The following is a 22,862-nucleotide window of genomic DNA, read 5'->3' as shown; positions in this document are numbered from 1 at the left end:
GGTGTTTTTTTTTTTTCAGCTGATCGGTGAGGAGTTATTTTTCCTATCCTCCAAATACTGCCTCTAAAACCTGTCTGGTAAAGGAGTCCTGCCAATTTCTGAACCCATTGCATATTGCTCAGCATTTCATCCTATCTCAGAGGTGCCTCCAGCTAAAAAATCTAGCTCTCGCTTCTTGGGGACCCGTTTCGATTACATTGACTGCCATAGCTATCTCCCCACCTCCCCCCCTCCCCCTCCTCGTGGCCAACTGAAAGGACACTTATGCAAGAATACAGGAGAGGGGCGTGGCTGGATGTATATGTACGACAGTAGTGGGACTGGGGGTGGATGGAATGTAAACTCCCCACCCCAATCCTACAGCCCTACCCTCTGTTTCATGGATGAGAAGTCCCCACTCGATGATTCTCTGGCTCAGTTCCATTATATTGTTTAAAGAGTTTGCTTGTTAATGTATTTTTTCATTTTCTATAGTGCACTTCACCAGTTGGTATTGCAGCCCTTTACATGTACCATTAACTGATTATGAAGCAAAATGATTTGCCTTGGGTGGCGGGACAAGTCGCACTTAGACTTTACGCATGGCAATTAAGACTGGGTCAATTTTCAGGTTTGATATTTAGGATTTTAGTTTGAATTCAGTTTTCTGAGGGCTATCTCAATAACTTACTGGGGGATCCTTCTGGGATAGTTGAGACTAAATCTAGATAGCTAAATACACTGTATGTTCACTTTAAGTCACTATCCCCTGCATGCTCATCAGGAGGTTCTTTCAGGCACACTCTTCCCTAGGTTCAAATTTTGACACGTGGTTCGCTCCCTTCAAATCTGCCCAGAGGCCATGTTGCCAGAAACCATAAGCATGCAACCCCAGAGGGTGCATGGACCTGGCATTTCCATGACCATGGGTCTGTAGACCTAAGCCAATGGAGAGCGAGTAAACTCCTAGCCTTTGTACCACGATTCTGCTAGATCCAGACCCTAGATATAGGCTTCTTTTTTTTTGTGCATATTTTATATAGTGCGAACTCGACCCGAAGGTATTGGAGCGCGTTACATGCGCACCGTATTTACATTACACATTCAGGCACGGGCGATTAAGTGATTTGCCCAGAATCACAGGATGTGGACTCGACCTTGTGGCTCAAACCCTGGTTTCCAGCACCAGCGTCGGGCGTTTATGCCGACGGACCATAGGACCACATCCTAGCAGTCATCTTGCCAGGCTACTAACTCTCTGCCCTCACTTAAGGATACAGAGCATTTTCCATCCGCTGAAGACGCAAGGGTCCCAGAGCAATGGACTTTAACTAGATCTGCGGTGCTCCCCTAGTCCGCTTTTTCAGGACATCCCCAGGGTGAGGAATTAACTGGGAAATCGAGTGCTCCCTAGACAAGAGATTAACAGCTAATCCCTGAAAGGCTCACTAGCTCCAAACTGAATCTGCAACGGATTCCTCAGACCAGTACTGCTGGACAACTTTCAGACTGGGTGCTGTGTTCAATGTTACATCACAGAACTTACACGGATTGTGAAAAAATCGAAACCTCGGACAAAACAAATGTTGCATCCATTCAACAGGAGAGTGGTGATGGTGGAATATGTACTTGGGGCTGCATTTAGGAGCATAGTCACAAATATATTTAAATATATTACTAAAGTATGGTGTGGTTGAGCACCACCATTTATATACAGCACATTTTACCATTTCAATTACCATTACAATTGAACAGGCATACAATTTTACTTACAAAACTATATAGGCCACGATTGATATGTAGAAATCTGGTTTCAGTGAATATTTCTCATTTGCTTATCACCAAGTGCAGTGTCTTGATTTGTTTTTACCCTATTAAAGTCTTTCTTTCCGTCACACATCAGAATTACAAACAAGCATTTGCAATGCAATAGGTCTTGCATTAGGAAAGTTTGAGCTATTGGTATTGTAAATTACAATTTTTTTATGTATGTGTTGGTTTTGAAAATAGCGAAATTAATAGCTTTGTCAGAAAACATTGGCTGACACTTGACCTGTCTTTGAACCCTAAACAAAATGTTAAGTCTTCTTCAAGCACATTCACAACTCCAGCATGATCATTTAGGGGGTGCTGTAGCACCACCTGCACCCCTAATTTCAAGCACCTATGTCTCAGACCGACCACTCTACCTGCTTAAAACCCTCCAACCTCTTCTGCTAAAGGAGATCTGTCTCTCTGACCCACTCCCAGTCGTGGCTGCTCTACGCTTGCCACCCAGCCTGCTGACCAGTGCAGGGAGGTCTTGCGCCCTCTGGGGCATATGTCCCAGCAGAGCATGCAGACCACTCACAACCTACAGAACTTGTTGTAGCTCAAGTCTTGTAATGAAGAAACCCCCCGCCCCCCATGTTAGCGCTGCTGTCTAGGAAAAAGACCAGACTGTGTGAGTAAGAGCAACCCAGATTAATGGGCTGTAAAGTCCTTTGTTCCACTCACATAAAACATCACAAGGGTATTTACCTAGATCAAAAGCACTTTACTTTCACAATAACCACCACAAACTGTAGTTAAAATAAATATTTAACACATCTTTACTAACCAAACACAACCATACACACAAACCACCAGCAGGCATCCAGGAATCATTAGAAAAGTTGAACCGAGACAAAAATCCTTTTAGTGACATCTGATGCTGGAAAGTGCTAAACACTTATCAATAACAATAGGTCTGAGCCTTAATGCTGGCCACATCTCCTGATCCAGCCAGTCCTGACCAGAGATGGTCCTCATGCAACGTGAAGGTGACCGCCCAGGGGCAATGGGTTTTATATTGCGCTTAGAAGCATCAGATAGGGGCCAGTTGGAAGGGAAGCATTCTGGTTCCACTGGTCCACCCTCCTCCTGGTACCACCCTCAAGTATGCCCGTCGACTGCTTTGTGCGTCAAAGCAAAATCCGCGATCAGCGAGCTGCATGTTCTTGTGCGCTTAGCATTCAAAGCGCGCATTATCCAGGCCCTTTCCCACGCATGGACTTTAGATTGAAGCTCTCGTTATCCCCTGCAGGCCGTGGTAATCCCATATCTGCTTTACCGTCTTATCCTAAGCCCTCGAAATTGACAACCCACAGTGAATTTCTGCTTCTCTAAATACACATTATGCATCAAAAGCTATTCCGCCTAGCTCTTGCTATAGTCAATTTTTTTCTTAATTTCTTGAATGCTTATTTATAGCTGTATGCAGAGGAATTCCTGGGTAAAATGGCAATATTGTGCTCGCAGAGGTGAAAGGGAAAAGTGCATCACGGGGGTAGTGTGTAACTATTTTGCATCTGTAGAGTGGTATCTGGCTTTTAACGTGTTTGTTTCCAAAGGTATTAGTTAATCGCGCTAAAAACATGCACACAGTAAACTGGTAGTGCGGCTTAACGGCTGGAGCGGCCGACTTTGAAGCTAGGGAATCATGTTCGAGCCTCGGCTCCACATCCTGTGATCCTGGGCAAATCACTTAATCTCCCCGTGCCTACCAAAAAACAAATGTGTCCTTTTGTAATGTGCGCTCCAATGCCTTCGGGTCGAGTTCGCGCTATATAAAACTGCAAAATACTATGTCTTAGTGTATGTATATATATATATATGTGTATGTGTGTGTGTATATGTATATGTGTATATATATATATATATATATATATATATATATATATATGTGTATATATGTATATGTATATGTATATGTATATGTATATGTATATGTATATGTATATATATATATATATGTTTATGTGTATATATATATATATGTTTATGTGTATATATATATATATGTATATGTGTATATATATATGTATGTAGGTTTATTATCAAATAACAAAAACCACCGTAGAGAGTATATTCTAATTAACCCCACATTGTCAACGTTTTTTATCTTTTCTGAGAAGCACCATCTAATAACTTTATCATAAATGTATACTTGCTATCAAAATGTATAGGTCGAAGAATAGGCAAATCACAACTTGATAAAGTAAGTTTTAGTGAGTCCAGTTCTTTTAGGCGGTGCTGACAAATTAATCATAACAGCACAGGTGCGCCACAACATTTAGCATGAGGTAAATCAATGTTTGATATACAATTCCAATAAGTCACGGAGATTGAAGTTCCTCGATTTGATTTCTTTATTTTAAAAAAAAGTGTGAAGCACCATACAGTGCTGACAAATTATTTCCTGTCTGGGAAGGCTTCCAGCCCCCCCCCCCCACCACCGCCCCTTTCACCCATAAAAAAAAAAGCCCAAAGCGCCTTAGCTGTTCAGGAGGCAGAGTTGACCGTCCCTACACGGTAGACCTCTCCAAGATTACCTGAAAACTAATCACATATTTGGTAATCCGATTGCTGAGACCGAATTCAGACTCCAGATAAAGGACGCCCTTGCTGCAAATTTACTCCCACCATTGATAGAAATTCAAATGAGCGTAACTTTCAATACTTCGTAAAATAGTTTGACTCAAAAGTTGCCTGTAAACTACATCCTTGGTCCCGACCTAGTCTAGTCTAGACGCGACGTGAGTTTAAGTGTCGCGACTCTTGATCAGTCATACTCAGGGCAAACTGGACTTGGGGCCCAGGCCGGATTTAGAGTCTGTTCAACTTGAGGCTGTTTAAAGCTAGTCGCTGCCTGGACTTCAGATGTCTCTACAGGAGGTTGTCAATCGGCATGGATTGTGACCAGTTTGTGTGTAACAGGGCGGTGCTCACTTCAGGTCACTGAATTACTGCACCACCACAAGAGGGCGCACCGGCGCAGGGCCGGACTGGGAACCAAAACTGGCCCTGGCAAAGAGCTCGGCCAGCCCCCCTGGGAGCAGCCGAGCTGTTTGCCAGGGCCGGTTTCGGACGATTTTGTTACAGGGGCCGATTTTGCAGCTATGCTGCAAAAACGTAACAAAATCGGTCCCCAGGGGCCCAAAATCGGCTCCCAGCCTAGCGGCCCACCGGGGAAACACCTGGTGCCCGTTTTGGCCAGTCCGGCCCTGAGAGGGCGCCAGATTGCAACACGTGGCCTAAAAAAGGCCTTTTCTATAGGAGAAAGAGCACCACAATGGCAACATCTTATTGTGCTTAGAGCGCCGAAAAATAACCGGGCAACATTTTTTTGCAGATTTCTTTTCAGCACTGCTGTCACCCATCAGGTGTCTTTTCTTTTGCACATTGCCTTGGGCTGTGATTTACTTTTCCTATCGCTTTATAGTGGTTTGGTATTTCCTTGTAGTATCACCTGATAGTTATTTTCTTTCTAGTAGCAGCATGTGACGAAGTGAGTGTGGGGGGGGGGGGGGCGGGGGGGGGGCAGGAATGTCACCATGTACCTCATCTAAGAACAATGCAGCCTTCTTTGCATCTTTCCTTGGAACAAACTCATATTCTGTGCCACACGTCACGGGCCATGGAATGTAAACCAGTCTGCTGCAAAAAAACATGAGTTCAAACTTTTACCCTCTGGGAGAAATTCCAGTTGCTCAGTAAAGAAGTAAAGAGAGCCTTCTGTGGGTCCAGTTATCGGAGTGAGAGTTTTTGGACATCTCTTCACAGACCATTGCAGTTGATTCTATTTAAACCTCGTAACTGGTGATCGGCCTATAATGTTTTCTATTACTTTAAGTTGTTTGTTTCCTTAAAAACTGCTTGCATGCCTTCCGCGCTGACTGGCTCCACCCTGAAGCCTGCAATTAGGAGTTCCATGCTATCACCCGAAATGTAGTTGTGCCATCAAAGCTGGGGGTGGTGGGTGCTCGCCTCCAAGATCTGAAATCTGCTTCTGCCTAAATGCTGGGAATGTGATTACCCACAATTCCCTGCTTGGCCTTGTAAGTTTTGCTTCGCTTCAACCATTGGCCAGGTTCTTCTATTTGTTTAGTGGTGAGATTTTGCAGGACGGTCCTTGTGGTTGGCACTAGAGTTCAATTTGTGTTAAAAAAAAAAATGTTTAAAAAAAAGGAATAAGCTTTCCGTCAGTGCTCCCGAACACCAAGGCTGCCTAGACTGGATTCCACCTCCTTTCTGTCACCCAGACTCTTCTGGTCTCTGTCTCATTCTTGTGGTGTTCTTCAGCCACGCTTTCTACCCTTCTCGCAGTCCTCCTGTGTTCTTCAGCCACGCTTGCTACCCTTTTCGCAGTCTTCCTGTGTTCTTCAGCCACGCTTGCTACCCTTTTCGCAGTCTTCCTGTGTTCTTCAGCCACGCTTGCTACCCTTTTCGCAGTCCTCCTGTGTTCCGCTTGCTACCCTTTTCGCAGTCCTCCTGTGTTCCGCTTGCTACCCTTCTCGCAGTCTTCCTGTGTTCTTCAGCCACGCTTGCTACCCTTTTCGCAGTCTTCCTGTGTTCTTCAGCCACGCTTGCTACCCTTTTCGCAGTCCTCCTGTGTTCCGCTTGCTACCCTTTTCGCAGTCCTCCTGTGTTCCGCTTGCTACCCTTTTCGCAGTCCTCCTGTGTTCCGCTTGCTACCCTTTTCGCAGTCCTCCTGTGTTCCGCTTGCTACCCTTCTCGCAGTCTTCCTCTCTTTCTCTTCCTACTTATTTCTAATTTTTCCTTTCTCGCTCATACTGTGAGTCCAAGTCTGATAATGGAAGGTAAGTCTCGCTCTGCAGTAATGTGTTGGTCCTGCCACCAGCAACCACCGGACACGTTCAGCGGTGATTGCTTCTAGTTGTTGTCAACGGAGGGCGGTCTGGGGGTTGCTATCGATTGTTAAGGAAGCTTTAGGGCTCCATGGGGGTCTTCTTGGTCCACAAGGACTTGTCGACCTCACCAGTTTCTTTGAGGTTCTGCACACAAAGGATGGTGGCTAAAGTGATCACAACCCATTCGAATACAAACCAGTAAAGATAGTGTGTGCCCCCCCCCCCCCACACCTTACTATGCCTCCAAAGTGAGCCCAAACACTGCCTTCATCCTCATGTTTGCCTTTTTCTTTTGCTACTGTACTTTTGCTTCCTATGAGGTGTTTTTTCTGGTCCTCGGGCAGTCAGTGGTTATTGGGTAGTTTCTGATGGGTTCTGGCGTTTACGTCTTGAGTTCTTGAACTTCGGGCTCTGTTGCGTTGTGACTGGACTTGCCAAGACGCCATCTGTGCACTTGGCTCTCAAGAGACAGCTTGGTCGAGCACTCTAGAATTTTTCTATGAGGTGATAGAAAATCTGAAATCTAATCCTACACACGGGTTGACACCAGAAATGACACCCCAATAAAATCAATATGCAATCTGTGCCATACTCTATTATAAAGAATGCCTGGCAGAGAAACTAAAAGATCCTACCGTGACCCCAAGTGGCACTGTCCTGCATATCCTGCTAAGGTTTATAGTTCTGGTAACCTGTGGTTCCATGGACTAGGTTAGTGTATAGACTCTATACACTAACCTAGAGCGGGATCTCTGATTTCCCTCTGGTTTTTGTTGAGTGCTAGACTCTGACTTCCAAGCTCAAGACTGGGAAGTAGCTGCCGGAATAAACCCTACAAGGTCACTAACACAAATGTGCTTCATCCTCGATCATTGCAGCCCAGAGCATCGCTTAACCCCTTCGCTGCGGGGTGTTTTACCCCCGCTGTGCGGGGGGAGGGGGGGCCGCACGCGGCACCGCCGTGCTGGTGACGAGCTCAGCTCGTCATGAGGCACAGCGGAGCTCCACTCACGACGAGCTGAGCTCATCACGGCCACACAGTTTTAGAACGTTCAGCACAGCGGGGTAATTACCCTCGCGTGCGAATGTTCCAACGGCCATGACGAGCTCAGCTCGTCATGAGTGCAGCTCCACTGTGCCTCATTACGAGATGAGCTCGTCACCAGCACCCATGAGGTTAACAAGTCTAAGCTGATACTAGTGTGCCCAAGTAAAGCCCACTGCTCCGAGTTAGAGCGAAATACAAACCAGAATTGATTCATAGTTTACTGGTTACCCCAGTGAAACTGGGCAGCCTGTTTAGTGAAAGGATGTGAAACACTTGGGGGTAAAACTACTCATGGGAATGAACTGTGAAGCGTCAAGTGCAATACGTTGTGCATAGTATAGTTTATGAACAGTTCTTGTTGTCGATACTAACTAAATTAATCTCTTTCAATACCAGTCAACTGTGAATGGCCGTGGCATGCTCAAGGCACGGTTGGGCCACCAACCTGTGCTAAGGGATTGTATCCAATGCTAGTAATAGACTACACATGGATCAGAATGCAAGGTTAGATTAGTGCTAGGTCTTAGCAAATGGGATGATGCGTGGAGATCAGCCTCTAGATGACTTGAAGGTGGAAGGCGATCCTTTTTGATACACATGCATGGTGGGGAAAGCCTTGCATGAAATCGCACCAGGATACACACCGTGGAACACAGGCACTAGTCCATCTGAGAAATGCTGGTAAGAATCTAGTGACTAACAAGGTATCTGGAGCAAACATTTAAGAGGTTTCTCCTTTATTGGATCCAGGCAGATAAATGCACTTCCAAAGAGTACTGAACTTGAAGATCAATACCTAGGGTTTCACTCTGCGGTAGAAAATCTCGCCTTTAAATGATCGTCTGCTTTGCCAGCTAAATTGATCTTTTGTGTACATGGGAGGAGATTTGGCACCACAGTACCACAAACATTGTAGTATGCTCTTTATAAAATGTATCCATCTATCCATGCTGTACTGGTGCTGTAACTGGCTATTACTGCACAAAGTTCCATGGATGAGTTATGGTCTGGACTGGACTCTCTAAAATTTCAGGTGCCATGGTTCCTAGAAAAAGGAAGGGAGTTTTACGGTTAGCGAAAGGTGGCATTCCATGGGTCAAGATCTGAATCAGTCAAGATTTTTAGTTTATCAGGCTCTCGGAGATCTGGGAACATGCAACGGACTAGTTGGCACTCACCTGGAGTATTGGGCACCCTAGAATACAGTGTTACCTGCGTCCATTCCCTGACAAGGTGGGCATAGAAACCTAGGATGGAGGGGTGATGAGGACCTAATCCACTCGTATCACCACCATCCGAGGGTTTTCCAAGACCCTTTTTATATCTGACTAGAGAATCTAGGAATGCAATTATTAGTTGGATATCTTAGTCAGTTTTAATATCACTGTTTGTCTGCACCTTTTTTGGATCCTTTTATTTTCTTTTCTTTGTTTGTTTGTATGGTCTTCCCCTCCCTATTACTCCGCATCTAGCGTTGGGTTGCGCAGAGGCGTACAGTAGCAGCCCTATGATGAAGCATGCCACAACTTGTTGTGGGTGAGGGCAGTTTTTAACAAAGTGTTTGTGCTCTCTTTGCCACTACACATTATTTACGTAAAACTATCCTTGCAACTGTTTTTCGCATTACCTCCTTTTGTGCTTTCTATCGTGTTTGAGGAGGATGAGGTAGGGGTACGTCCTTCTCCCCCTTCTCTTTGTGTATACATAATAGAACGTTGAAGACGATGGCTGTGATCAATGTGGCCTGTCATACAAAACTGACCACATCCCCATTGTCTTGGGTGAAAGGGGACACTCCGAAGTTCCTTCAATTTCAGCAGTTGGTGGCCCAGTCTCCCACTGCATTAAGAGGGGGTGGGTGGGGGCATTTTCAGTTCCACTGCTGAGACCCTGGGCCCATGAACATGTTACAAGGCTGCAGTACAGGCGTACAGGTGAGTGGGCAGTGCAGGGCTATGAGGACAGCGGATTCCTAAGGATGGACCGAAAGGTCTACAAAGGCATGAGTCTGGTATCCACAAATAATGGGAGCTGGTAGAGTAGGGAATGAGGAACACAGTAGCACCTAGAAAAAACACTTCAGCCACCAGTATATTTCAACAGCCCTCTTGGTTCTGCTGTCAGGCTGCTGCTTAAATGCAAAATCATCATGCTAAAGACTATAGGCAGGGCCACTGCAATGATGCAGCAGGGTTGACTAAATAAGGCGGCAAGAAAAGGCAAATTATGCTGCACAATGTGGTACATCTTTTGATAGTATTTCATTTTATAATGTTTACACATGGTAATAATGTCTGGGCAAAGATTTCCCCCTCATTCGTACCAATATAACAACCAGATACAGAAAAGGGCAATTGAAAGATGACCAGTTAACCTTTGCGAAGGGCCTACCTCTGTGTGCCACATATCACCACGTTTTTGGTAACTTTTGACCCGTTTGAGCTGGAGGTAACTTTTTTGGGTTAAAATCTGAAGATCATGCAGCAGATGATGGATTATGTGGCAAATGCAGCAAGACCATAATTATGTGAAAAAAGCAGCAGCTGCATAATCACATAATTCCAGTGTGGTCCTGCCCATAGGTGTGGCTGATTCATGAAAGTGCAAATCAGCCCTTGAAGCTTTGCCAGTGCTTGTTTTTCAAGCGGGTGCAGTACTGATTTGGTGACTCCCTCTTGCATCGCGTCCCTATCCTCTCAAATGTTAATCCGGACTACACTTCTGCAATCCCCCAGCCCACAACTTGACCTCTCTTTGACTTGTATATCTCAATTTTGGTCCAGACTCTCTATCCGGGTTCAAAAAGCAATCCATGTTTATCTTGTATAATGTTAGGGGACTCCTCTCTTGCTGCATGTGAAGAAGCTGAGGCGTGGATTTTGTGCTGGTGAAAAATGTTGACTTGAAAACAGTGTGGCTTGAAGACCTCAGCAGCAAACCCAGATGCCCACCTTGACCTCCAGCTCCTACTCTTCCCTCTGTTCACCACCACCAGCTTCTCTGTGTCCATCAGTGCATTTCAGGTAAGCCCCTAATGGTCACATTGTAGCTTGGACTTCACGCTCATTCAATACTCTACAGAAACCTCAATAGTATTGTCCGCTTAACGTCCACTCTTGCGATGAATTTTGCAGAAAAGGTTATGGAAGTTGTATCCATTCCACAAATACAACCAGGAAAAAAGTTCTAAATAACTAAGGGAATTGGGGATCATAAATCAGAGGATCTGAAGGATTTGCTGCACTGTTAAATTTCCAAATTAGTCACATTATGTCCATTCTTGGCTTGTTCTGGTTAGCGAACAGCGCTGGGTGCCACGAGTGCCACTAACAGGATGTTCTTTTAAAGTTTCTGGAAGTGTCCCTTGAACCCACTTCCATGTTGCGTCATACCCTGGCAAGCCGGCCCTTCTGCTATTGAACGTTCTTCTGCATTTGCAGTCTTCTTTCCTGTGTTGTGTCACAACACGTCGGTTAGGTTTCCCTTTTCTTAAGTTGGGGTTTCACATCCTGAAATCGGATGTCCGTTAAATCATCGCACTGTACTATGTCACTGTACCATTGCCCTGAAGTGATCTGTTCTGTAAGAGCTGGCAGACCAATTCCCGGACTGCACCGGGGCGTTTGGAACTGGCATATCCGGTGGCTGGTTGAAGCAATCAAAGAGGCACAATTGCTGGCCTGCAACACACGTAGTACAACACCTTTGCTCAACCACTTTACATTCCTAACATCTGTACCACAACCAGACTGTGGCCCCAACCAAACCAGTACATCAATTGTGGGGGCTTTGGTTAGAACCAGAAATGTGCTCAGCTGAAGCAAAATGGATGGGGGTACTGGTCATGTCAAAGTAGGGGCTGGTCGGTGACTGGGTGAAGGTAGTAGCCTATATCCATGCACCCAATTTTGGACAACCGTGTGGTAGTGGACAGGTAGCTCAATAGCTTGGACCATCTTTGCTAGAGCTTGTCGCTAGAACAAGAGGTTCTGGCTGGCCTGTGTCCTGCGGCATCTGCTGGCCTCCAGACGAGAATATACGGAGTTTCAGGATAGCCATATGGATTCAAGGTCATGATCATGGAAGATGCATCTAATTTACTTTTGCCTCCATTAACTCAGCAGATGGACAGCTCTGATTGTTGGAGGTGGGTAGACACAGAGTAGATCAGTTGATAACCCATCCACTCTACTGGATCTCTGTTCGTCCAACACGAGGTTTATTGTGGAACCAAGTGGTAACCTTGAATAGGAACAAATGGACGGTCCAACCAAAGACTGCCACTTTCTATGGTTCATTGTGCTGTCAGTCTACCCCATCCAACAGGAATCAAGGGTACGCTGAACTCCGCCACCTGGTCCTTTGAGGGAGGACTGAATCCGGAGCCTTTGGAGGTCCAGGCTTGTATGGAAATGAAACATTGGTTCACTTTGGTGGTATTTACATAGCGTGCCGGAACTCCATTAAACAATGTGGGTATCTTAAATGACTTGCTGAATTAATGAGCAAACGCCATGCAGTCTTGCATGGAGAAACCTATTTAATTTTGTTTGCATCTAGCTTCCCTATGTTCAGGAATCGGGTGTTCATACTATGAAGTAATGTCCTGGTCAAAAGGAAGAGTCAAATTATTAGTGTCTGTATAGAACTAAAATAAATTGACAAAGTTAAACTTACTTTTGGTTTGTAAACATTTATAACTGGTAATCACACCAGCCTATACCCAACACTATGACTTGAGCCAAATCACCTTCATGTCAACCGTGTTTCAACCTATATATAATTCAGAGGTCACCATCAGGACATGTCATTTTTGTAGCACACAAAGAACATTGAAATGGCAGTAGGACCTTAAGGTCCCTGAAGATCAATTCCAGCATGGATATAACAAGGGACAGTCAAAGTGTAGAGGTGTCTCTTGAATTCAGAGGAGATTGGGCAAGGGTCCGTACTGTAAAACAAGTGCTCTTCAGATTCGCCCTGTGAAGGAAGAGGCAGCCAGCAGGGCGGCATTCGTAGTTTGTGGAAGGAACTGACCGAAGGGGAAACCAGAGCAGTGATTTTAGATGGAGCTAGAATGGGGAAACCTCTTGAAAATATGTTTAATTATGAAACAAAAGTAAGATAACCAGATGTTATTTATTTTTGAATGTCTCAGGAGGAGTGCTGGCTGAACTTTTGTTAACTAGCCACTGACTCACTGCTCAACCTTTGCTTACCCAGCATTCTTGTATCAAATTTATGGTCCACGTCAATATTGGGGGCATTTTTCATTCTGTCACTGTCGCCCAGCATTCTGTGTGTATTAAAAGGGTAACATTCATGGCTAGGAATAGCAATGATCTTGTGGTCATTAACTTGTGTTCAGTTCATTGTGAGTGACCGGGCATTTGAGATTGCCTGCCTTCCCCTTTTGTGAAATGTCTAAGCTGTTCTGTGTTCTGACGAAATCAGGGCATCCAACATGGACAGTCGTACAAGAATCTGCAAGAACAGGTGCTCACGTTGCCTCTGCGTATGAGGCGTGAGTTGGCTAATTGATTGGGTGGGGTAGGCCTCTTTTTAACACAGAAAAACAATTTTACAATTTTCATCTTGGATTGTTGTGGTCTAGTTCTCCAATCTAGAAATGCTATTCTGATCATATAATCTTCCATCAGTGATGGTCAAAAGTTGGAATTTTTAACAGTTCTTCTCCACTCCAGACTTTTACAGGATTTGCCGTCCACCTGAGATTCAACTGCTTTTGGCTTGCAGGGGTTAAATATGAAAGGGACTCTTCCTATTAAAAAGATTGTCCTAGTGGTACATAAATAATTAGCATTTAGGAAATGAATCCCACAATAGAATTCTAAAACCTTTTTTGTTTGTTTTGAGACTTGTATTGTTTATCCAAGCAACCATAATATATTTAATATTTCATCTTGCGGGTGGGTTGCAGTACTATGAATAACTGTTACCCTCTGACCCTGCTCGCAGGCCGGTCGCTCCTCACACTGCTGCACGGCTCTGCCTGCATTGATTTTGCCTAATTTGTATTTTTCCCCTGTGGCTAACTTGCTTTCTTTCCCAGACTTGTTTTTATTCCTCTGTGCTTAACTTGCTTTCTTGCCCAGACTTGTTTTTATTCCTCTGTGCCTGTATTTGCTTTCTTGCCCAGACTTGTTTTTATTCCCCTGTGCCTATACTTGCTTTCTTGCCCAGACTTGTTTTTATTCCTCTGTGCCCATACTTGCTTTCTTGCCCAGACTTGTTTTTATTCCTCTGTGCCTGTATTTGCTTTCTTGCCTAAACTTGTTTTCCCTTCCTGTACCCTGTTCTCCCGCGGCCCCGCCTGTTTTTCCCGCCGCTGCGTCCCTGCGGCCCGCCCCCCTGTAATCCCATTCGCCGCCCCGCTCCCGCCTCCCAGCTGCTCCTCCCTCCCACATCCCCTCATATGGGGGCCGCGCCTCTGGATCGCCAAAGGCGCACCTAAGGCAAGCCCGCCTGCGCCCGTCCACGCCTGGACCGCGCCCAGTGCCAGGATCCCTGGACCCTGCGAACGCCATGACGCCCGACCCCGCTGCGATGCCAGAACCCTCCACGCACTCAACACCAGATGATCACACACCTGCTTCCTGGCCACCCCTAAGCGCACCCACGGAGGCTTCACCTGCCGGAACTGCAGGTTCACGAGCATCCGACCCACCATGCTGCCAACTAGGAAAGAACCCAACCACCTCAGATGCATTCTTCTCAACACCCGCTCCACCCCAAAACACGCCATTGAACTCTGGGACCTACTCAACTCAACCTCCCCAGACGTCGCCTTCCTGACGGAGACCTGGCTGAACCCCACCTCGGCACACGACATAGCCATAGCCGTCCCGTAAACATACAAGATCACCCGCAGGGACCGCACCGACGGAGTAGGAGGAGGAATCGCCATCGTCCACAGGAACACTCTGAGTCTCGTCCAACATCGACGACACCCTCAGCAGCGCCGAACACCTGCACTCCCAGATCCACACTGACCCCAACACCACCCTCAGAGGAACACTCATCTACAGACCCCCCGACCACAGTTCAGCGACTCAATCGCCGACTTTGTCAGCACACACGCCCTCGCCTCCACGGACTACATCCTCCTAGGGGACCTGAACTTTCACCTCGAGAACAACGAGGACACCAACTCCACCACCCTGATTGACAACCTAGCCAACCTCGGACTCAGACAACTAGTCACAACACCTACCCACTCCACCGGTCACACGCTTGACACCATCTTCTCCGCAAGCCCCACGTCTCCTTCAACCACACCACTGAACTCCACTGGACTGACCATGGCTGCATCCACTTCACCTTCAAGAAACCCACCAACGAACCCAACAGATGCCTTGCCGCTGCTGGAGCAAAGTCACCGAAGACCAGCTACCCACCACCCTCGCCCAGAGCCCACCCACCGACCCAGACACTGCCGCCAGCAACCTCAGACAGGGGATCAACGACTGCGCCAACACCCTCGCCCCTATCAAGAAACCCTCCAACAGTCACACCAACAAGAAACCCAGCTGGTTCACTGAAGACCTCCAGGCCTCCAAGCAAACCTGCCGAAAGCTGGAGAAGATCTGGCTCTGTGAACGAACACCGGCCAGCCACACAGCCCACAAGAAAGCAACCCGCAGACACCACCTCATCAGATGCGCCAAAAGGGCCTCCTTCAAAGACCGCCTAGACAACAACGTGCACAACAGCAAAGAGCTCTTCAACATCGTGAAGGAACTCTCCAACCCCATTTCCAACACCAACAACGTTTCACCCTCGCAAGACCTGTGCAACTCGCTGGCCACCTTCTTCCACCGCAAGATCCGACATCCACGACTGCTTCAATGCCACAACCGCCCGACAACCACTGAGACCTTCACCCCCACGACCACCAACCGCCTCCTCTCCTGGATGAACATAGACGACGACACCATCAAGATCATGAACACCATCCACTCCGGATCTCCGTCAGACCCATGCCCACACCACATCTTCAACAAAGCCAGCACAGCCATCGCACCCCATCTCCGGAAAGTCATCAACACCTTCGAGAAAGCAACCTTCCCGGAGAGCTGGAAGCATGCCGAGATCAACGCCTTACTCAAGAAACCCAAGGCGGACCCCAAGAACCTCAAGAACTTCCGGCCCATCTCCCTGCTCCCATTCCCGGCAAAGGTAATCGAGAAGACCATCAAGGAACAACTGACCCGCTACCACGAGGAGAACATCCTGGACCCTTCCCAGTCTGGGTTCCGCAGCAACCACAGCACCAAGACTGCCCTCTTCACCGCCACCGATGACATTAAGTCCCTGCTGGACAATGGAAAAACAGCGGCCCTCATCCTCCTGGACCTGTCAGCCGCCTTCGACACGGTATGCCAATACACACTATGAACAGGCCTCCACAACGCCGGGATCCAAGAGAAGGCCCTGGACTGGACCACCTCCTTCCTCTCCGGCAGAACACAGAGCGTCTGAAACCCCCCCCCCCCCCCCCTTCGCTCCGAAGCCAACGAGATCTGCGGCGTACCCCAGGGCTCAGCCCAACTCTGTTTAACATCTACATGGCACCGCTCGCCCACGTCACCCGTCGGCACAACCTCAACATCATCTCCTACGCCGATGACACCCAGCTGATCCTTTCCCTCACCAAGGACCCCCACACCACCAAAACCAACGTTCACAAACGAATGAAGGCCGTCGCTGAATGGATGAGGAACAGCCGACTGAAGCTGAACTCAGACAAGATGGAGGCCCTCATCCTCGGATCCACCCCTTCGGCCTGGGATGACTCCTGGTGGCTGACCACACTGGGAACCACTCCAACACCCACTGACCAAGCACGCAACCTAGGGGTCATCCTCGACTCCACCCTCTCCATGACTAAACAGGTCAACGCCGTCTCCTCCTGCTTCAACACCCTCCACATGCTCTGCAGGATCTACAAGTGGATTTCCACTGAAACGAGAAGAACGGTCACCCAGGCCCTCGTCAGCAGCAGGCTTGACTATGGAAACACCCTCTACGCAGGAGCCATGGCCAAACTCCTGAGACGGCTCCAACGCATCCAGAACGCCTCTGCATGCCTGATCCTTGACATCCCTCGCCGCAGCCACATCACAGCCTACCTGAGAGATATGCACTGGCTCCCGGTCAACAAAAGGATAACCTTCAAGCTCCTCACCAACACACACAAGGCACTCCACAACACCGGACCAACATACCTCAACAGACGACTCAGCTTCTACACCCCCACCCGCCAGCTCCGCCGACCTCGCCACAGTCCCCTGCTTCCGAAGAGCAACTTCCGGCGGCAGATCATTCTCCCACCTCGGTGCCAAAACCTGGAACACCCTCCCTATCCACCTACGGCAGTCCCAAGACCTGCTGACCTTCAGAAAACTCCTCAAGACCTGGCTTTTCGAGCAGTAGCAGCATTCTCCACCCCAGCACCTTGACACCCTCACGGGTGAGTAGTGCGCTTTACAAATGATATGAATGATTGATTACAGTGATTAGTGATAAAAATAACCAAATCAATAATAAAACAAGGAAAAAAACTGAATAACAGAGAAGAGATCAGAAACAATAAACCATTTCTGTAGCTTCCTCAATGGTTCTCCATTGTATTGATCTGCGTAACCTTGACAGGTCCTACTACTGGTTACAAATGTGCTCTCCAGCTGGTGCCCAGTCAGTTCAAATGCTGATTTTCCTGGAATTCCTAATTTCCATGTTTTTAAGAAGGTGGATATCCTTCCTGATTAGTCTATATTCCTGTATTTTCAAAACTACCCCTAAGCCCTCCTGGGAAGTCTACAGCAGTAAACGGATAAAGTGATACAAGCGTGTGAAATTCAATGGAAAGGTCACATATGTGTTTTAAGAAGTAGACCACTGATACATAATAGTGCTATGGAGAGGGCAACAGATTGGGAAAACAGTAGCTTCACTTATCAAACCCCCGCACCATAGACTATATCACAGCACTGGAAGACAGGTAATTGGAGACCTACAGGAGATAAGGAACCATCTCACAAACGTCTATTCCGATCTCTGCACTTAACAACACACTGGCTTGCCGGAACACACCCATTCATACTTTGAGTCAATTGAGCTGCTGTGGCTGGGCAGAGCGCACAGAACATATTTGGAGCCTTTCACTGAGGAGGACGACACCCAGGTCATTTATAGTCTGCCACCTGACAAGGCCCCTGGGCTAGAAGGGCTACTAGCCTCTTTCTATAAATGCTACCCATCGATCCTTGCCCCCCCACTTCATGGCGGTTTATCAAGACTATTTCAATTGGTAGACTACCCCTCACGCTTTGGGAAGCAGGCATACTGCTTTTACTCAAACTGGAAAAAGATCCAAAATCTAGCGACTCACATCGCCCGCTTTCTCTAATCAACACGGACAATAAAGTATATGCCAAACTGCTGGCAAATAGAGTCCAGCCGTTATTGCCACTCATTGCCAGAGCAGACCAATCAGGATTTATTCCAGGGAGGTCGACTGCGCATAACTTGGACACATTCTTCCCGATCCTACATTATTTAGACCCTCAATTCCCCGCAGTGGCGGCACTACTTGACTCCACCAAGGCATTCGATTCTTTAGAATGGCCATTTCTAATTGCAGTATTAGCCAGACTGTGTTTCAGCCACTATTCATACAACAAATAAATTGCTGTATACTGACCCCACAGCGCGTATGTCTGTAAACTGTCAAATATCTGACGCATTCACCATTACCCGCGGGACCAGGTTGGTATGCCTCATCCCCCTTACGCTTAGCGATTGCGATGAAACTACTTGCGGCGCGGCTCAGGCAGCACCACGCAGCCAGGGGCCTGGGATTCTCTACTCGAGGATTAATATATCAATATATTACAGATGACATAACCCTATACATTAACCCACAGGTAAATTTGCTCCCAAAACTACGTGAAATTACACACTTTGGCGGTATATCAGGCATTCAGATCAACAGGAAGAAATCTACGCTGTTTCCACTGACGGACAGCGCCAACCCATTTGAACTTGAATATCCGCTTTGGTGGGCAGAGGGCCCCGTCAAATACTTGGGGATATGGTTGAGCAGGAACACCCAGGAACTATGGAATTTGAACATTGGTCGCCCCATAACTTGGATTTAGGACAAGATCTGTATCTGGTCCACTCTGCCGCTGAAGAATAGAAATTGCCAAAATGATAGTCCTTCCAAGTTCTTATACATTTTTGTGAATGTACTTCTCACACTCACCCAAGCATTCTTCAAATCAACACTCACTGATGATTCAACTAGTGTGGGCTGGAGGACAGGTCAGAATCGTTTGGGAAACGCTTACACTTCCACAAAGCCAGGGAGGACTGGGAGCGCCAGATTTCCCTCTTTACGCTTACTGCACACACGCACAATTTTTACGCTACTGGGTGCACCCAATACCCTTCCAGCTCCATGTGGTGGTTGAACTGGACATAGCTGCACCTATACCTTTGGAGGTAGCACTGTGCCGACCATACAAATGCCCCCATCACACAGTCACCACCGAGACGCTGCAATGGGCCTGGGATGGTCTCCGGGGGAGAGCCCGCGCTGAAACATTGTACGCCCCTCAGTTCCCTTGGCTAGGAATCCACAAATGCCCCTGTTTCACATAAAGGCGCCAAAGTGAGAGCACAGAGGCTGGGTATTGTCAACTAGGCAGATCTATACCAAGAGAAAGGGTTTTTTGAACCGCCATCATACACTGATACGCCACCCCCCAACTTTTCAGACGTATTATTGTACCACTGTGTACATGCCACTTGCCGCCAGATACACAGCACCTTTCCGAACGCCCCCCCAGCCTTGCAAGCTCTAGAACACATACTCACCAACTCACCACTCCATCAGCGTCCAAGCTCATTACAAGAATCTACACATCTATTCAAACATATTGCACAGTGCAAACAACCAAATCGCAGAGAACAGTGGAATACCGAGATACAGCCACCGATTACAGAAGAGCAATGGCAATTCTGCGGTGTGCAGCTTGAGCAATTGTCCCCAAACTAAAAACTCTGAGTAATTAATTTAAAAATGTTAAATCCATACTATAGAACACCTTTACAGCTGTTTCGCATGGGCATTCGGCCCAATGCGGAGTGCTGGAGATGCCACACAGACCAAGCAACCTTTTTACATTTGGCCTGGGAATGCCCTCGGATAGCCTCGTACTGGACAGATCTTTAAAACAAGCATTTACAATGCAATGGTCTCGTCTTTGGTAAAGTTAGAGCGATCAGCATTGCTCATGACATTATTTTTGTTTTAAAACATATAAATAAATGGCATTCTCATTTACAATGCCAATAGCTTAATCTCTCGCAAATGCGAGACCTATTGCATTTGCAACCACACACACAGAACCACACTCAGAGCCACACGCACCCACACACACACACACACCCACACACACAGAGCCATACACACACACAGAGAGAGCCACACAGACAGAGCCACACACACACACAGATAGTGCCACACACACAGACCAAGCCACACACAGACAGAGCCACACACACACACACACAGACAGAGCCACACACACACGCAGACAGAGCCACACAAACCCACGCACACAGTCACACACACACCCACACACACTAGCCAGCACACCGCATGCCAAGCACAACTCTATAGGAACAGTTGTGAAGTCCTTCACTAAATTAAGCAACACAAACACAACGTGACACACTCTTTCTCTCTATAACTTAAAGCCAGAGAACAATTCTTGACAGAACATTCTGAATCTTATTCAATATAAATTCAACACGTCATTAAGGCATGCTCCCCCTCAGCAACCGCTGTGGAGGCAAGTGACTCACAAACACCAACTTATTAGGCACAACACCACACACATCCATCTCAAAGACACAGAACCACACACACACACACGTGTGACACACTTCATCCACCGGACGCAGACACCGGCAGTGCACCCAGAGTACCGCCACCTGCCAGGGACGGACATCTCACTGGTGTGGGGTGTGTCTACACAACCAGCAAAGCCCAGGGCCACACCTTCCCAACACCAACATTGCACACTGCAGCTCCGTGAACAAGCCACAGATGCGAAATCGAGAGCCACACCAGAAGCACCACGCCAAACATCAGCCAGGCCTAGTGCAAGGGAACAGTAACCAGATGGATGCACAGCATGAAACCTTCCAGGGTAAAGCGCCTGGAGCCCCTACTCTCAGATTGCGCGCTATAGGATTGCCAAAAACGTAACCCAACATAGCAGCACGTAGCACCTTTTAGTGCAGATTTTTAAAAAACTAATCAGGGTTTTATACAACCTTCCCCTTCATCCCCCACCCAAAGGTGAAACCTGTCACAGTGGCCTTTCCAGGCGAAAGGGTTTGCCATTGGGAGCCCCTGTGTTCCCGATGCCCATAGACTATCCCCAGTATTGCTGGGAAGAGGCCTGGTGCTGGCAGAGCTAAATTCTCAAAAGATTAACTTCAGGCACGAGCTCGCTGAACGTTCTAGTGATCAGGAAGTAGAATTAGAATAGCCGGGGGGGGGTGAGCTTGCCGCAGATATCTAACTGCAACGTGCAGGCCATAGGTTCTCATAGCAGCAAGACAACTAAGAAGTTTATTGGGATCACTGCTGAGATGCGTGCAACCTGCAATTTGACCCTGGGCATAACATCATTACAATATGTGATTGAGATGGCTATGTGGAAACAGCTGCGCGCACGTTTTAGTTTCACTAAAATAAATTTGTAGTTTGAGAACCAACTGCAAAGGGAAGTGTGCACTCCGCACAGCATATATTCTGAGTTGGATAGATAATTGGGTTAGTGCATCTGCTGCTGAGATCTGAGTAGCTTGCAGATCACGCTTTTTAAAGCCCAAAGAAATAGCTCAGTAAACTAATACACCTCTGACCTCATGAAGAGATGGGTGTGCAAATTTCCACTCACTGACCCCCACCCTAGTGAGTTCAAAGCTCAGTTTGGTTCGGTTGACCCGTCGCTATTCCTCATCGGTCGCTAGAACTCGCTATTAACAAAACAGCCATTTCTAATCCGACATTCAGTCGAGGAAGGGGCTTTACATAGTGTTGCTATTGTAAATATTGCGTCAGACGCACACAACGTACCTGGGTAAGACTTTTCATGGACGCCAGCTGCCGCGGGATGCATCATTTGTCTGCAGGAAGTCCTGGAAATAACAAGAATCGACAGAAACAAGCGTGAAAGCTGGTGCAGCAAACTAGGTGAAACTGACGAAGGACTAAAACCGGAAACCACTGAACGTAAGACAACACAGGAAGGAAAAGCAAAGGCGGAAAAGGAAAAGCGGCCGGACCAATGAGAGTAAGGTTCGATAGGACTGAGTAACTAGCCCCGTCCTTTTCAGACTGGGGGGCGTGTTTTTTTCCTGATGACGTCACAGAGAGAAAGGACAGGAAAAAACACGCCCCTCAATCCGAAATGGTCGTGGCTTAAAGCGACAGACACAGCTCTTCTCCAATGGCTGGCCGCCGTTTAGGAAGCCAGCCAATGGTTAAGAGCTAGCTTGTTTACCTCTGTACTAGAAAACATAAAATCTTGCCAGCGAGACTGCGCAACCGCAGCCTTCTCAGGCTGAGACCTAAAAACCAGCGAAATGCTCATGACACTTAGAGCCCAGGGCTATAGTGGGGCTTCTAGGGTATGTTAGGGAAGCCCCAGTGGTAGTCCGCCTGTTAGCTATGCTGCTACTACTGGCCAAGCGTAGAGTTGGTATGCAGTGGGGTAGGCCGAATCTCCCCCCCCCCACCCGATTAAAGATTGGATTCTTGATGTCCCATTCTGTCAGGAACAACTCGATTACTTTTGGGAGAATGCCCATCGCATCCAGGTCCAAAGTCATTTGGGGTCCTTTCCTTACATGGTGGAGGGTGTCTGAACAGGATACTCTACATTCTTCATCCACTACTGCATAGCCTTCACGGGTCAAAAGGCTACCTTTCTGCACTCACACTGATGATGCCCAATGTGATTAGATCTCAAGGTTAATGTCGATGAAACCATTGTACGGAATATGAAATGCTGTCGTCCTTGTGTCTATCAACTTCAAAATGCATAATTTGTACTGCG

General features: G+C 47.3%; 1 protein-coding gene across 1 annotated transcript in view; it reads left to right on the top strand.

Moving 5' to 3' along the window:
• Positions 1 to 22,862, top strand: part of COX4I2 (cytochrome c oxidase subunit 4I2) — a 137,454-nt gene that overhangs the window by 112,875 nt on the left and 1,717 nt on the right. The gene's annotated exons all lie outside the window — the stretch shown is intronic.

Source organism: Lissotriton vulgaris, chromosome 7 (assembly GCF_964263255.1).
Source record: "Lissotriton vulgaris chromosome 7, aLisVul1.2, whole genome shotgun sequence".
In the NCBI taxonomy this organism is placed as follows: Eukaryota; Metazoa; Chordata; class Amphibia; order Caudata; family Salamandridae; genus Lissotriton; species Lissotriton vulgaris.
This window is presented reverse-complemented; position numbering and strand designations above follow the sequence as displayed.